Below are 17550 nucleotides of genomic sequence, written 5' to 3'. Positions count from 1 at the left end.
TTGGCACAGTACATAGTTTCAGTATTGGAGTATCACAGGATTCATTATTTTGAGATTGAGATTAATATTTCTGTTTATGAGTGAGTGAGGGTAAGTGTGTACCACCAGGTGGTATTCGTGTAGTTAGTTGACGGGGTGTATCAGGGAGATAAGATGTTTTCTAATGGTAGTTTTGAAGGTGATGAATGTGTCTGCAGTTCTAGAGTTCTCAGGTAGGGTATTCCAGATTTTAGGGCCTTTGACATACATTGAATTTTTGTAAAGGTTTAGTCGGACATGGGGAATGTCGTAGAGATGTTTGTCTGGTGTTATGCCTGTGGGTTCTGTCACAACTATCAAGAAAGCGTTTTAGGTCAAGGTTGATATTAGAGTTTAGGGCCCTGTAGATGTAGATTGCACAGTAGTAAGTGTGGATGTACTGAACAGGGAGTAAGTTTAGGTCTATGAAGAGTGGGGGGTTGTGTTGCCAGGGATGGGATTTAGTGGTTATTCTTACTGCAGCTTTTTGTTGGGTTATTATTGGCTTTAGGTGTGTTGCTGCAGTTGATCCCCAAGCACAAATAGCATAGGTGAGGTATGGATAAATAAGTGAGTGGTATAGTGTGAGAAGGGCATTTTGTGGCACGTAGTATCGTATCTTGGAGAGGATCCCAACCGTTTTGGATACTTTTTTGGTTATGTGCTGGATATGGGTGCTGAAATTCAGGTTGTTGTCAAGGTATAAGCCTAGGAATTTGCCCCCATTATTTCTGGTAATTAGCGTGTTGTCAATCTTAATGTTAATTTGTGCAACTCCTGCTCTGCTACCAAACATAATATAGTAGGTTTTGTCAGTGTTAAGCATAAGTTTATTGGCTGTCATCCAAGTCGATATTTTGATCAGCTCCTCATTCACAATGGTGTTGAGGGTGGCAAGATTAGGGTGAGAGATGACATAAGTCGTGTCGTCAGCAAAGAGAATGGGCTTCAGGTGTTGGGATACGTTTGGAAGGTCATTGATGTATATGAGGAAGAGCAGGGGACCAAGGACACTTCCCTGCGGAACTCCAGTATCAATTGGCCGTGTTGCTGATGCTGTGTCTTTAATGGTGACATACTGATACCTATTAGTAATGTAAGATTTGAAATAAGCAAGCGCATGGCCTCTTATACCGTAATGATCAAGTTTGTGGAGTAGGATGTCGTGGTCTACTGTGTCAAAAGCTTTTCTTAGGTCAATAAAAATTCCTAGTGGATATTCCTTATTTTCCAATGCTGTGTACAGCAGATCTAGCATTTTTATGATTGCATCATTAGTGCTTTTATTTTTCCTGAATCCAAATTGGCAGGGGTTGAGTATGTTTTGAGCCGTTATAAATGAATATGGTCTCCTGTGCACGAGTTTCTCAAAGATTTTGGATAGCAATGGTAAGTTAGATATTGGCCTATAGTTGTTTAAGTCTGTAGGGTCACCACGTTTATGTATTGGTGTAACCCTTGCCATCTTGAGTAGTTTCGGGAAGGTGCTAGTCTCTAGTGACTTGTTAAAAAGTAATGAAATAGCATGCGAAAGGACATGGGCCGCTCGCTTGTACAGTAATGGTGGGACATGAGACAGATTCCCCGAGTTATTTTTAAGTGACTTTATAATCTCGGTGACTTCCGTGGGCTCAGTTGGTGCAAGATAGAAGGAATTAGGGAAATTCCCATCTAGGTAGTCCCCGGCATGGGCATTGGTATGTGGGATTTTACTGGCGAGATTAGATCCTATGGTTGAGAAGAAGTCGTTTATCTTGTTAGCTGTGTCAGTGGGATGTAGTGGTGTTTCATTAGGTTTAGTTAGGACAATATTCTTGGTTTTTCTCAGTTTGTGGGTCCCTAGAATCTGAGAGTGTTTTTACAGGTCTTTTTTATATCTCCTCTAGTGTCTGTGAATCTACTGGAGTAGTATAGTTGTTTGGCTTTCTTTATTACATTGGTGAGAGCTGATGAATAGTGTTTAAGAATATCTTTGTGTATTAAGCCCTGTCTATATTGCTTTTCATATTGGTGTTTCTTGTCAATGGATTTCAGAATGGTGCTGGTTAGCCATGGGTCACCAAGCCGTTTGTTTGTGATCTGTTTTGTTTTTATAGGACAATGTTTGTTGTATAGTCTAAGTAATTTGTTAAGAAAAATGTCTGTCCAGTCATCAATACCATTGGCCTTGGAGAATTCTGTAGGCCAGTCAACAGTCTCTAGGTCAGCTGTGAACTTCCTTACTGAGGCCTCGTCATGGAGTCTAAATGAGACTTTGTTGTATTCAAGTGGTGGTTTACTAATGTTTGTCAAGAGGAAGGTAGGGTAGTGGTCTGTAGTGCTATCTGTGATTATCCCTGATTTAAGGGGGGCTAGTATATTGGTCCATATGTGGTCTATTATGGTTGCACTTGTCTCAGTGAGCCTGGTTGGTTTAGTTATTGTTGGTATGAGAACTGTGTTGTTCATATTGTTGATGAAGTCAGTTACAGGCTGATCATCTAGTAAGCCAAGGTTGATGTTGAAGTCTCCAGCTAAGAGAAGGTGGTGCTTATTCATTTGTCTGTTTGTTATTAGTGACTTTAATTTCTAACTGAAATTTGGGATGTTTGTGTGAGGTATCCAGTAAATGGCACCAATTGTTATAGGCGTCTTAAGGTTTTTTACAGTAAAATTAGCAAAAATGTATTCCCCGTATTCATCACTAAAGCAAGTGGTGCTAAGACAAGATAATTGGTTAGAGTAATAGATTGCAATACCACCCCCAACTTGGTTTGGTCTGCAGTTGTGAATTGCTGTGTATCCTGGTAGAGGGTAGATATCTATTGTGTCCTGCTTAAGCCAGGTCTCAGTAAGAATAATGCAGGAGAAGGGTGTCTTTAGTGATTCAAGGAGTGCTAAGAGGTCATCATAGTGTTTGCTTAAGGACCTGATGTTGTAGTTAAGTACTGGTAGACTTTTAGCATTGTTTAGGATAGTGCTGGCTTGTGATGCTGTGTAATAAAGGCAGTTACTTTCCAATAGGTTTTGATTGGGTGTCAGATTATGGAGGTTTAGATCAGGGTCAACGTGATCAATCATCTTCTAGGTTTAAATTATGGTTATTTATATCCTGAGTTGTGTGTTGAGTTCTAGTACTGATATCTGTAGTGGTAGGAAGTTTGGACAAGTATATAGCTAGAGTATTTTGGTCATGTAGAGTATAGTCACTACTACACATAATGAAGTTGATGTTGTCTATGTGTTGTGCTGGAATGAACTAAAGTACAACTAGGTATAAACTAGTAATATAAAAATACAAATTAAAAATAGAACAAGACTCTCACTTGTAATTGCACTAAGGTCTAATAATGACTTCTGTGGAGTCTATGTTTTGAGCTAGAATGAGCTATAGTACAATAGGTTTAATCTAATAATATAAAAATACAAATTAAAAATAGCACTAGTCTCTCACTAGTAATTGCACTATGGTCTAATATAGTGAATTTGGTATTGACTATGTATTGAGCTAGAAAGAGCTATAGTACAACTAGGTTTAGTCTAATAATATAAAAATACAAATTACAAATAGCACCAGTCTCTCACTAGTAATTGCACTATGGTCTAGTATAGTGAATTTGGTATTGACTATGTATTGAGCTAGAATGAGCTAGAGTAAAACTGTGATTAATCTAATAATATAATAAAGGCACAAGACTCTCAATTGTAATTGCACTAAGGTCTTATATAAGTTGTTTACAAGAATTAGTGTATAATTAGATTTAAATTGACAGGATAAATTACAAAAATTATGGTAGCAAAAGATTAATGAAAAAAAATGATAAAAAAAATGGCAATGACTTGGTTATAATATGCTAGTAAGATGGTAGACAGGATAATATAAAAGTTGTAGTTGAAGATACTAGTTTAAAAAAGTATGGAATAAAAATGGTCAATAAAAGAAGTTTACAATAAGTTTGATCAATATAGTTTAAAGTAAAACTGGGCAATAATAGGGATTTAGAATAAAATTGGGCAATTGAGTATGTTTTAGAGTGAGGTAGAATTATTGAAGACAAGTTATGGTTAGTTTATAATAAAATAAGATGGAACAGTGATATGGTAAGTTGTAAAAAAGGAGATAGATTCTGTAGATATTAAACACAATTAAGACTATGAGGTAGAATGGTCGTTGAATACAACAATGACAATCAAAAGTAGTTGGGGTATTAGAATTTTAGGGGGGCACAAATTTATGACAATATAACACTAACGGTGGACTATGGGTATTATCTGCACTTTACTCTGATTCTGTTAGTCCAGCCTCACTTAGGAATGTTTTAAGGTCATGTTCTGTAGAGATGAAGTATCTCTTCCCAGTGGGCTGTTTCCTAACTGCGATTTTTCCATCCCTCACAAAGCACTGGTGGATTTTTTGGGCATAGCGTAATTTTCTTAGCCGATAAAGAAGGTTTTGTCTTGTTTTGGTAAGGCACTCATTGATGTAAACATCAGTTTTCATAGAAATAGATGTTTTTAGTAGGTTGTTTCTTTGTAGGCTAGTTTGGAATTTTAACAGCACTGTTTTTTTAACTGCTTGGTAGCCCATCAGTTTGCAATCCTTTAGGTCGTCACTATGTATGTTAAGGCGAAGGTGGTCCTTGATAAGCTGTAGGGTGGTCTCCATGCAGGTCTCTTGGGTGACTGTGGCTGGGAGATGTTTGCTGTTAACTACAACAGCGTCAGATAGCTGCTGTTGGTCATTATGATCTTGGAAGTTGGTTATGACATTGGCAAGTTTTTGGTCCACTCTTGATCTTTCCTCTGTAATGTTGGTAGTAAGTAGGGTGACTTGGTCTTTTAGAGTGTTGATGGTGTCTAGGGACCGGGTGTGGATGTTGCTTTGTTGTTCTAGAGTGTCTAGTTTATGTTCTAGAGCAGTGATCTTGTTGAGGTAATCTGCATTGCTAGCCTTTAGTTCCTGCATTTCTTGAGTTAGTTTGGTGATCGTTTGGTTCTGAATCATTAGGAGTTTAGCTATTTCTGGGTCGGTGATCTTCTTGACATCAAATACTGGGAAGGAGTTATCTTGGACTGTAGCGACGGCCATGTTTGTTGTTGTCTGTCGTGTGTTGTGGTGGTGCCGGTGGGTGATGAGGGTTGTCCTGGCTGGCAGTACCACAAGTTTTCCTCGTGTTATTACTGCTCTCACCTTTGATGTTAGGAGTCCTTAGCTGGTTACTGGATCTTCTTTTATTGTTCTGACCCTTGTCCATTGGTTGTGGCTTCGGGTGAATAGTAGGCGATGGGTGAATGTAGTGGAGTATCACTTCAGTGGCAGCGGGGTAGGTGTAGTACGAGTCCTATTTGTTGGTAATTTGTGAACTTTTGGGTGATTTCTGCAGTTGCTTTATATCATTCTGGGTATCCACATATGTTAGTGTTATGCGGGTCTTGATTAGGTCATCACTGGGCTGCTGGGAACCTCAGGTAGAAGTAAAAATAGAGGACAAGGTTCCTGTTGCCGCTGCCGCTGCCACTGCAACTCCTATATGGTGTTCCCCAAGGGAGTATTCTGGGTCCCCCTACTATTTCTTATGCGAATGATATGCCCATCAAGTGCAAACTTTTGTATTCAGACAGATGACAGGGCACTCGGTTTCAGGAGCCACTGTATACTATTACTGGAACTAGGCCTGCAGCAAGTGGTTAGTAGGTAAACAAGTTTTAGCACAAAACCCCTCAAGGAAGGTTCCTTGATGTTGGTGAGGGGCTCTTGATTTAGGGAATTGGATCTGTGCTCCAGTTCCCCGAATTAAGCCTGAATGCCTTCCACATTCCCCCCCCCAGGTGCTGTATAATCCTCTGGGTTTAGCGCTTCCCCTTGATTTTAATAATAATAATTTAGCACAAAAGTATACTGAAGAGGGTAAATATTCTTAATGTGCTGAGCAAGGTGAACCCATCACAGCAGTGCCTTTAGTAAAATGTGGGAATATCCTTTCATCTATGCAGGTCAGTAGAATTGATGGTGAACAATGTAGTGAAAAAGAAAAAAAAGGAAACATCAGTGCTGAAGTTCCTCTGTAGACAGGCACAGTGCCTACCTACTCAGGGTAGCAGACCCAATGTATAGCTCTTATACAATGTTATGTAGATTATCTCTGTTCTGTACTGTACTCGTCTATAGCAAAAAAAAAAAAATGAAGGACATTACAGGTTACCCGAAATATGATGATGAGATTCATCCTGGACTTGGGGGCCCAAGAGAGCATGTAGTTAGTTAGTATTAATATGTTTATTATGCACCCATACCCATCATGTGGGCGGTAGTCAAAAGATTACAGAGGTACATAATGGGCCCAGGGACTGGGCCCCCAAAGTTTTGATAGCTGAGCAAGTTACAAAGGTAATGAACTCGCAGGTTACAAAGGTAATTTGCAGGAAGTGCAAATGCTTGTTAGGCAACTGAAGCTAAATCGTGTTACAAAATTGCTCACAATCGTAGTTTTGTAGTACCTAAAGTAGGTGGTCAGGCTTCAAACACCTATTACACAGCAATAACAGAATGGAACGAATTACCTTTATAAAGGTCAGTCGTGGTATAAACCAGTTTAAGGAGAGCCAAAAAAGTTTGTACCTAATGACGAAAGCTACAGAATGGGAAGAAAGTGATTGCTTGTATAGTTATTATTTTCATAATCATAACTAAGCGCTAAGCCGACAAGGTCATACGGTCTTGTATAAATAACATTAGTATAACTTATTCAGCTGATTTTTTTTATTTAATGCTCATGGAACTAATTTTCATGCATTTGACTTATTCAGTTTATTTTTATTCCTACTGTATGTATTGTAAATTCATTTTTTTGATTCACTCGTTATTTTTGTTGATAATCATGACTGATTTTTATTATCTAATAGACTGTTAATACTTAGGTTTTACAAGAACGTGCATCTGCACTATATATATATATATATATATATATATATATATATATATATATATATATATATATATATATATATATATATATATATATATATATATATATGTGTGTGTGTGTGTGTGTCAGCATAGTTGCTGATCCCTGTATTCCCTGTATTATATAGCATAGCATATTAGTATCATCCATGTGCTTTAGATATAAGACCTCTAAAGATATTGGTCATGAGTCTAGAGAACGTGATAGGAGACGATCGTAATCCAAACGCCATACGGAGGAAGTGATAATGACCTGTGGGAGTGGAGAATGCAGTTAACTCTTGGCTGTCCTCATGAAGAGGGACTTGCCAAAACCCTTGTAACAAGTCCAGGGTCGAGAAGACTTTGTTATCGCCGATATTGCGTAAAAGGTCACCTAGTACAGGAAGTTAAATGCGAAAACCATTCCAGATCGCTTCCCACTTCCTGTACTAGGTGACCTTTTATGCAATATCGGCGATAACAAAGTCTTCTCGACCCTGGACTTGTTACAAGGGTTTTGGCAAGTCCCTCTTCACGAGGACAGCCAAGAGTTAACTGCATTCTCCACTCCCACAGGTCATTATCACTTCCTCCGTATGGCATTTGGATTACGATCGTCTCCTATCACGTTCTCTAGACTCATGAAGATCCTCCATTTACTGTCGAGGATGTCAAAACTGCCCAAAGAACAGATCCCATGTGGTCTGGTGTGATTCGATTCCTGCTCCAGGAAGATCTTATTCTTACTGTGAAGCCACCAGCACCCATTAGTGACTTTGTAATGAGCCAAGAATTACTGTATCGAACAGCCGAGTTGGGTACTCCAAGCAGAAGAGTTTACCAGTTAGTAATTCCACAGTCACTAGTGAACGTAGCTCTACAGCTAGTTCATGATGCACCAGGTGTTGCACACCCTGGTATGGATCGTTCTGTGAAACAAGCCAGAATGAAATACTTTTGGCCACGTATGGCAACTGACATTTCCGAGTATGTTAAGAAATGTAGTGTCTGTATGCAGCATAAAGGAAATGTCAATGGTCCTAATCCAAGCCAAGTGTACCCAACCACTAGCAAACCGTGGGAAAGAGTTGCCCTTGATTTGTTAATCAATTTTAAATGTTCCCTCCAAGGCAACAAACATTTGTGTGTTATGGTAGACCATTTCACCAGATATTGAGTTAGTTCCTATTGCAGATAAGACTGCAGAGACAGTAGCTAGAGCGTTTAAAGAACACATTATCTGCAGGCATACCACTCCAAAGTCCTTAGTAACAGATAATGGAGGTGAATTCTGTAATGAGATTCTTGAAAATTTGTGTACTTTATACAAGATCTCTAAATCCACCATTGTTCCTCATCATCCTGCTAGCAATGGGTTAGCCAAAAGAACCAATAAGAAGGTACTTGATGTCCTGAGAGTCACTATCAACCCCAATAGTGAAACTTGGGATGAAGTCATACCAGATGTTCAATGTGCCATAAATTCTGCTTACAATGCTTCCATAGGTGATACTCCACATTATGCATTGTATGGTGTAGACAAGCGTTTACCCTATGAGTTGTTATATTCCACTCCAAAACCTAATTACAACCCTGATGATTTCGTAGCAACTCGTACCAGCATGGCTCAGAGTGTTTTTAGAAGAATCCGTGAAACACTTCATAAATCAACAGCAGAATTTACTAGAGTAACTAATAGCCGTGCTAAGCCGTCAAAAGTCAAAGTAGGTTCAAGAGTAATGCTGACAAATTTCAACAAAACATCCGAAATGCCTAAACTCGATCAAAAGTTTGTCGGACCTTATCGAGTTGTAGAACATATCTCTGGTAATAAGTATAAGGTTAGAGAAATTAGTACTGGCAAATACAAAGAATCGCATTTAGATCATATGAAATTAGTATATGATGTTGACGATATTGCTACCCAGACTAATATGACAGATGCTGAAAATCCTCTTGACTCTGTACCCTCTACCTCAGATACTCAGTCAGATACTCAACCTGAATGTCGTTACTCCTTGCGTACTCGACAAGTAATGAGAAACCCACAAGTATCTTTTGTAGATACTCCTTCAGATCTCTCCCAGTCAAGGCATGTGTTAGCCATTGCAGAGGAATTCGATCCTCCCAGAGATGATAACCATTCTGCATATGTAAACCTCACCCTCGCAGAATTGGGTTTAAATGTACATAGTCTGTTTAATTAGATGTCCGAGATGAATGAAGTTATCAACTGTGTGTTTTGTTATTAGCTGATCAGTTTGTCAGAAATTTTCGTGTTCACGTTCCCTCCGTATTCTGAGAATTTGACAGTAATAGTCTGAGTGCGCACCAGATGCTTTTGCTGTTAATTTCACCTTGTATATATATATTTATTCTTCCTCAGAATCCGTAGAGTGCATGAATACAGATCGATCGATCAATTCCATCCATATTGTACAATGATTTGTTCTTATAGTTGTAATGCATTACGTTAAAACTCATTACGTTAACACCCATTACGTCAAAATCATGTTGTACCATCCATTAGTTCTAAGTTATATGTGAATTTGTTATTGTATAGAATCAGCCCAGATCCGCCTGCCTGTTCAGCCTATAGTATAGTAGTGTATGTCGGGACGACATACGTAACATGACCGAGCTGTCAGCATAGTTGCTGATCCCTGTATTCCCTGTATTATATAGCATAGCATATTAGTATCATCCATGTGCTTTAGATAAGAGATCCCTTGTAGGCCTGTGGCTTTGTGTGACGTCACGGGATGCACATGTGTAGGCTCATACCTCTGCCCCGCTCTCACTCGGCGGCAGACCATCCAGACTAGAACACGGCAAGGCTGGGCTCCATCCCTCATCATCTCAGTCTGACAATATAGTTACCATCCAACAAGTTTGTCTACCTACAACCTACGATATCTCCATTTAAGAACCCTTACGATATATATATATATATATATATATATATATATATATATATATATATATATATATATATATATATATATATATATATATATATATTATATAAACTTAATGGGTTTTTTCATTTAAGATTCATAGCGATGTGTGACCCTTGTGGGTTTAGTGCTTCGTTATGATTATTTTAATCATGCAAGATTCAGATTAGGCTAATATGCTGTGAAATGTACTCAAATGCTAAAATTTACCCCCCTCAGTAATTTGCCAAGAAAGAGAACCCTCGTGTGTGTTCCTCGTTGTTACCACCATCTTCTATTCTACCATCAATGAAATCTTCCTTACTATAACCCCTTACAGATCACTACCAGAAATGTGGGTCAATATTTACTTTTGGTACACGTCGGGTTTTGTGGAAATTAGAAAAATGAGTTTTGTGGGAGATTTGTTTATAATTTAGTTTCTCGGTCTTTCAATATGTAAATTCTAAAATACTAAATGGGTTGTGCAAAAGTTATATTTTGTTTGATAACCCAAAGTAGAACTTAACCAACCTTGCTCAACCTAGTATTAAACTCAAAATCTACTTCAAGATACGTTAGGTCGGAATTTTTTTGTGGCATCGCCGTAATTTTTATTTTTTTTAACTAGGTACAAAATATAAATGTCCCCTTTCGCTTTTCTAGAATTTACATAACTTATATTTTCCGAGTAGGTTAGGCGTTTCCTAACACGGGTCTTAGTCAAATGATGACCCACAGCTGGAGCTTTTGGTCATCTGACTGATTCCTTCCGCTGGCTTGCCAGTCCACCCTTTTAATAATTAGTTGTTTTTCTTAGCAGCTAAAGTAAATATTGATCGAAATATGACATGATACTTAACCAGGTTATCAAATTCATAAATTTGGATTCAGTAGGATTCTCAGAGCTTTTCCTACTCTCTATTATATAAGCGAGTTTCGAAATACTTTTTCAGAGCTGATTTTTTTTCTCGCCGAAATGTAACTAACATTTTCTTAGATTTTTTGATAAAAATCACAACATTGGAGTTGTTTACATGTCAGCCAAATTCCTAGATAATACTATAAGATAAGTTTTGAGTTTCATAAAGCTGAATAACTTGGAAAATGCTGAGATTGAAACAGGTAGTCTCTGCGAGTTATGGTTCGAACAATGACTGCTTCTGTAGACTACAGCTTCAATGCCTTGAAGCTAATTATAAACTTATTTCAGAAGTTCTCAGGGTTAAAAAAGATATTGTAAATATTGAACCTGTCAATTTAAAAGAATTATTGCAAAAACTTTGGAGCAAACCCCATTTATTCAGCAGTGTTACTGATTATTTGCTAATAAAGAATTCTACTAAACTATAAATCAATTAAAACAAATATTTATTATTCGTACTGCAGCATTATCAAAAGCCTTAAATATTATGTGTTAAACCTATCAATTTTTTCACGGCACTCCACTGATAAATTACACTTCTTTGTTATTATTTAACTTTTTATTATATTTGATTTTATATCTTAATTGATTTATCATAATTATTTTTCCCCTGTTTTCTTTTATCATTAATTCTTTCATTCACATCGATCTACCAGCTTCTAAGTATTTAAATAAATTCGTTAGAACAATACTCCTTTTCCTTAAATATTTATTTATATATTTCAGAATGTTGTGGATGGGCCTAGTGAGTCTGGCGTGTGTGGGCGTGGGGGCCCAGGAGATTGTGGCGTCGCGGGCGTGTTTCCATCACCCGTCTAATGGAGGAAGCATCTATGACTTCGAGGAGCTGGATCTCTTAGAGACCAAAAACATCTCACTCGCTGATTACAAAGGCAAGGTGAGTGAGGCTAGAAACATCTTAATTGCTGATTACAAAGGCATAGTGTCTATCACCAGGCTGCCTAGTGGGTACCCAAGCACCTAAACTGACATGGTGATTTTCTTTATATTTTATTATTAAACAGTATAATTAACACAGTTCGAAGGACAGTACATCATTACAGAAAAGGGGCCAGCAGATTATGATAAATTTTATCTTCACGTGTGGATAGGGATACAGAACTGATATCCTTGATGGAGATAGGGATCAACGTCTACATACCAACGCCCTTCTTCTGACACAAGCCGTACCCACGAGTTGAAGGCCAGTTATCGAAAGCACAGATAGGAAATTACAAATGTAGGTGGATCGCTAATAGACGTCGACGTGGTAGAGTAGTTTAATACACGGCAGGGAGAGGTATACTGGAGTAACCTCAGCACCAATAAGGTTTAACCTCTACAACTACGCAAATACAAATTGGCCAATATCAGTGGTCTACCGCCCACGGGATAGGTATGGGGTGCATAATAAAAATATTAAACTAACTAAACCAATATCAATAGACTAAAAACCACTTTTAACGCCAACAGCGGTTTTAATATTCACTCTAGTTAATGAATGCCAGTAATTTGATGGTTTAACAGCTGTACATAGCATAGCCTTTGATCAAGGATAAGTAAACAAATCAGGAGATAATTATTTCATGGTTGATACTTATAATTCCTGCCACTTACACGCTTGAACACTGACTCCTAGGTCGATTTCTAAGAAAACTAGGTAAGCTTTAGTCAGGTTAATTTTTTTTTTACAAATTCATGTTTTAATAATCTGCAATTTCTGAATTCAGCACACGGTTTTAGACGCATGGAATAGTGAAAAGTAATAAGTATTTAACTTAGGGTAACACAACATATCTAAATACAGTGAATGGCGAGTAGACGACAAATTTTATGAAACACATCTAACACTGCAGACATTTTAATATGACGTTTCACCCTAATCAGGACTTTAACAAGTCTCCATAGACTATACGAATGAGTTTAACATTTCCCCTAAATAGTAATCCATTTTGTTTTACTTGGGTAAATGTGTGCCATAATTACGGTTAACGAATAACAATACGACAGGCAATATTATCACAATCATAACTAAGTTCTAAACCCACTAGTGTCATGGCAATACAAAAATTAAAAACTCCAAGCCGAGTCACTTGAAGCTGACTCGTATCAATCTCTTCTCCGACACCGTAAAAAGTTGAACTGCGTGTAAATATCTCGACAACTCGTGTTCAAGGGCATACTGAAGAAAATATGTTCAGTATTATCTTGTGATATCTAGTATATAAACGCCCCACTCCTCTCAACAAAATGGGTTTCAAAGGTAACCTTAGGATTGGATCAAATGTTCTCAGTTTATGCTGCGCTATGCATTATTCCAATCGTATGCATTGAGGCACAAGGGACTGGAGTTAGGGGATACCTTTCTCAGATCTTTATCAATGGTGAAAGTGTAGTACGCATGGGGCTACAACTGCCTTGGCTATCGAATGGGGTGGTCGACTGTTGCCTGGGTAACTGGGTTACACAACAACTTGCCAGATAATTCTGTTTACTCATCTCAAGATGGTGATCTCCAGCACGTACAATCTGACTCTTGCCTCAGTGTCTTTCCCCCTTCCCTCTGTGGGATACAGAGGGACCAACATTTTTTGGCGGGTGTTGTTCGACCTTGAGGCTGGACTGTTTATGGGGCCTTGGGGCTAGGCAACATCCTAATGTTGTCAACAAGGTCAGGGAAGGCTAAGTGGGCACTCTTAACATTACTCATCTTGCTCCGTTAGTCTTTGGTTGCGCTCTTCAGTTTTTTTTATTTTTAATACAGTTTTTCTATTTGTTAATCTTATTTTCTCTGGCAGCTACTGAGGCGTATGCTTTTGTTTCTTTTATTTGTCTTCGGTTTTTAGGGTTTTATGTTAGGCAAGCAGTGAATATGTGCATATAAGTATTTGTAGCATTTCGTCATTTTTTTAATCTGCTGTTTCCTACCAAGCAATAGTGACCAAAGATTGAAACACGTTCACCATCATATACACCAAAGTTGTCTTTCCAGAAGGGTACAACCTACATGCAGACACCATGGTATAATGCCATCCACGATGCATGTATAAACCTTTTTGATTAACTTACCTTGCTTCTTGCTTAGTATGACCAAACTTCAACATCCTCTTCACTCTTTGAATTGTAACACACACATTACCACATTGTTTTTTTACAACAGTGTGTTAATTCCAGTCTTCAACCACCTTAATGAAGCATCCAGAGACCATGTTTCAAACCCATATAACAGCGTTGACACCACTGTATTCTTATGGTACCAATGCTAGTCACTATCTTCTTAAATCAACACCTTCCCATGACGCTAAGAATGACACACGTTCTCTGCCAGTCAGGTACCTTCCCTTCGTTTACACACTAAACAAATGCACCAACCATCCCATTATTCTAGTTTTGTAGGATCACTAAATCCGTAGGGGTCATGGGAGGTACTTAGGTTCGATCGAAGGAAGGCAAAAGAAAATCTAATTCCTTGGATCAAAAGTACCTCACCGACGTCAGGGGCTCCCTCGAGAAGAACCATACCAAAAATTTTGTTCCTCTTTTAACTACATTAGGCTTACAACCTTGCTATATTTTGTTTCCATTATATTAAATTTTATTTTTATTAATTTATAAACAAAACATTATTTATCTTGTGTTTATTTATTTATGATTACTCTATAATTATGGTAATAATTATAGAGTAATCATATATAGGTATAATTTTTTTCTGGAACTGGACCTCTTACCACGTATACTTTTTATCTTAATTAAAGCAAAAATTATGGAATTGACATATATACACATGACATGCTTCATAAAGCTATAATCATAACTATTTTTTAAAGGGGTGGACAGGTCTAGGAGGTACTGGGAGCGCTTGAATTTCCTGAACCTGTAACCCCCTGGAACGCAGGCGGGAGATACATGATTATATACACCTGGAAAATCCTAGAGGGACTAGTACCGAACTTGCACACGAAAATCACTCGCAACGAAAGTAAAAGACTCGGCAGACGATGCAACATCCCCCCAATGAAAAGCAGGGGTGTCACTAGCACGTTAAGAGACAATACAATAAGTGTCAGGGGCCCGAGACTGTTCAACTGCCTCCCAGCATACATAAGGGGGATTACCAATAGACCCCTGGCTGTCTTCAAGCAGGCATTGGACAAACGCCTAAAGTTGGTACCTGACCAGCCGGGCTGTGGCTCGTACGTTGGATTGCGTGCAGCCAGCAGTAACAGCCTGGTTGATCAGGCTCTGATCCACCATGAGGCCTGGTCACAGACCGGGCCGCAGGGGCGTTGACCCCCCGGAACTCAGGTTGTTCTTCAACTCTATACATCCTTGGTTAGGCCTCATTTAGATTATGCTGCACAGTTTTGGTCACCGTATTACAGGATGGATATAAATTCTCTGGAAAATGTACAAAGGAGGATGACAAAGTTGATCCCATGTATCAGAAACCTTCCCTATGAGGATAGACTAAAGGCCCTGAATCTGCACTCTCTAGAAAGACGTAGAATTAGGGGGGATATGATTGAGGTGTATAAATGGAAGACGGGAATAAATAAAGGGGATGTAAATAGTGTGCTGAAAATATCTAGCCTAGACAGGACTCGCAGCAATGGTTTTAAGTTGGAAAAATTCAGATTCAGGAAGGATATAGGAAAGTACTGGTTTGGTAATAGAGTTGTGGATGAGTGGAACAAACTCCCGAGTACAGTTATAGAGGCCAGAACGTTGTGTAGCTTTAAAAATATGTTGGATAAATACATGAGTGGATGTGGGTGGGTGTGAGTTGGACCTGATAGCTTGTGCTACCAGGTCGGTTGCCGTGTTCCTCCCTTAAGTCAATGTGACCTGACCTGTCTTGGTTGGGTGCATTGGCTTAAGCCGGTAGGAGACTTGGACCTGCCTCGCATGGGCCAGTAGGCCTTCTGCAGTGTTCCTTCGTTCTTATGTTCTTATGTTAACTCTCTCCAGGTAAACTCCAGGTAAACAGGTAAGCCAGCGGAAGGCCTCGGTCAGATGACTAGAAGCTCCAGCTGTGGGTCATCATATGACTAAGACCCGCGTCAGGAAACACTTGTCCTGTTTCCTGACAAACCTAATTACCTACCTACCATTAAAAAGCTTTACCTATTTAAATTTACGTTAAGTATTAAAGAAGTGTCACTGTTAGGGAATACACTTAGTTTCCTAATATAAATAATTATGTATATACAAAATTATTACAAAAGTATATACATGATTTTATACACCTGGAAAATCCTAGAGGGACTAGTACCAAACTTCCACACGAAAATCACTCCCTATGAAAACAAAAGACTCGGCAGACGGCAGGGGTGTCACTAGCACGATAAGAGACAACACAATAAGTATCAGGGGTCCAAGACTGTTCAACTGTTTCCCAGCATACATCAGGGGGATTACCAGTAGACCTCTGGCTGTCTTCAAGCAGGCGCTGGACAGGCACGTAAAGTCAGTACCTGACCACCCGGGTTTTGGTTCGTACGTTGGATTACGTGCGACCAGCAGTAACAGCCTGGTTGATCAAGCCCTGATTCACCATGAGGCCTGGTCACAGACCGGGCCGTGGGGGTGTTGTCCCCCGGAACTCTCTCCAGGTATAATCCAGGTATTCGTGTGTATTCTGACTTATAGGCAGCCAGTGTGAGTTACTAGGTCTGTCAGCATAGTTGCTATACAACACAGGTATCAGCATATTAGTATCATCCATGTGCTTTAGATAGGAGATCCCTTTTAGGCCTGTGACTATTGTGTGACGTCACGGGATGCGCATGTGTACGTTCGTACCTCTGTCCCGCTCTCAGTCGGCGTAGATATCCAGGCTAAGACAGGCAGAGGCTGGGCTCCATTTCTCATCATCTCAGTCTGACAATATATATCGTTACCATCCAACAAGTGTGTCTACCTTCAACCCTCGATATCTCCATTTAAGAACCCCTACGATAGGTCAGTAGTTTGGAATATTAATTAAAAACACTGAAGGTCGTATGAAATCACTTACCTATCGGCTATCAGCCAGATAACAATTATTTCACCTATCTTTAAGTGAGTTTCTCCCAGCTCCTCACAGCGCTGACCCATGTTAATACTGTGCCCTCCAGCTCAGCTCTCACAGGGAGGTCTGCCATTCGCATGAATTACGTTAGACTCTGTCAACGATTTATTTCAATCGTTATACTGTTTTTTTTTTCAGTTTAAATGGCAGGACTATCAAACAAGAAGGGAGGGCAATAATTTTTGCAGACCATACACACATGCAGGGCATACACAAATTTTTAGCTCTCACCTTTGGCGTATGGTAGTGCCCAAGTTCTTCATCCCTCTATGCCGGATACTAAGCAATAATACTAATAGAATAAATTAAATCTGCTCCTACAAAATGTTCTTTTCGTGATCTGCAGACAATCAGCATCAAATGCATTCCTAGTTGCCGAAGGAGACACTGATCCTCTGTTTAAGAGATTACTAACCAATAATGAATGCGACAGTTACAATTTTAAGCGAGAAAATTTATGAAAACTAGTCACTCAACCAGATTATCAGCACTTAGACTTTACACTCTTCTCGGTGGCCTGACTCAGCGTGCATCTCAGTTAGGTTTAAAGTCTATCTACTGCACGTGAACCATTAAGACTGTTTCACTTGAACACAATTCAAGAATAATTTAACCCTATAAATAAAGTTAAGTAAACAGTGAGGGAGAAAGTTACACTATACAGACGTTTGGTGAA

The 17550-nt window shown here is 38.9% G+C and overlaps 1 pseudogene; it reads left to right on the top strand.

The window, feature by feature from the left end:
- Positions 1-17550, top strand: part of LOC128691219 (glutathione peroxidase-like) — a 50444-nt pseudogene that overhangs the window by 6444 nt on the left and 26450 nt on the right.

This window comes from Cherax quadricarinatus, chromosome 27, assembly GCF_038502225.1.
Source record: "Cherax quadricarinatus isolate ZL_2023a chromosome 27, ASM3850222v1, whole genome shotgun sequence".
In the NCBI taxonomy this organism is placed as follows: domain Eukaryota; kingdom Metazoa; phylum Arthropoda; class Malacostraca; order Decapoda; family Parastacidae; genus Cherax; species Cherax quadricarinatus.
The sequence above is the reverse complement of the archived record's forward strand: the minus strand, read 5'-3'. Positions and strand labels throughout refer to the sequence as shown.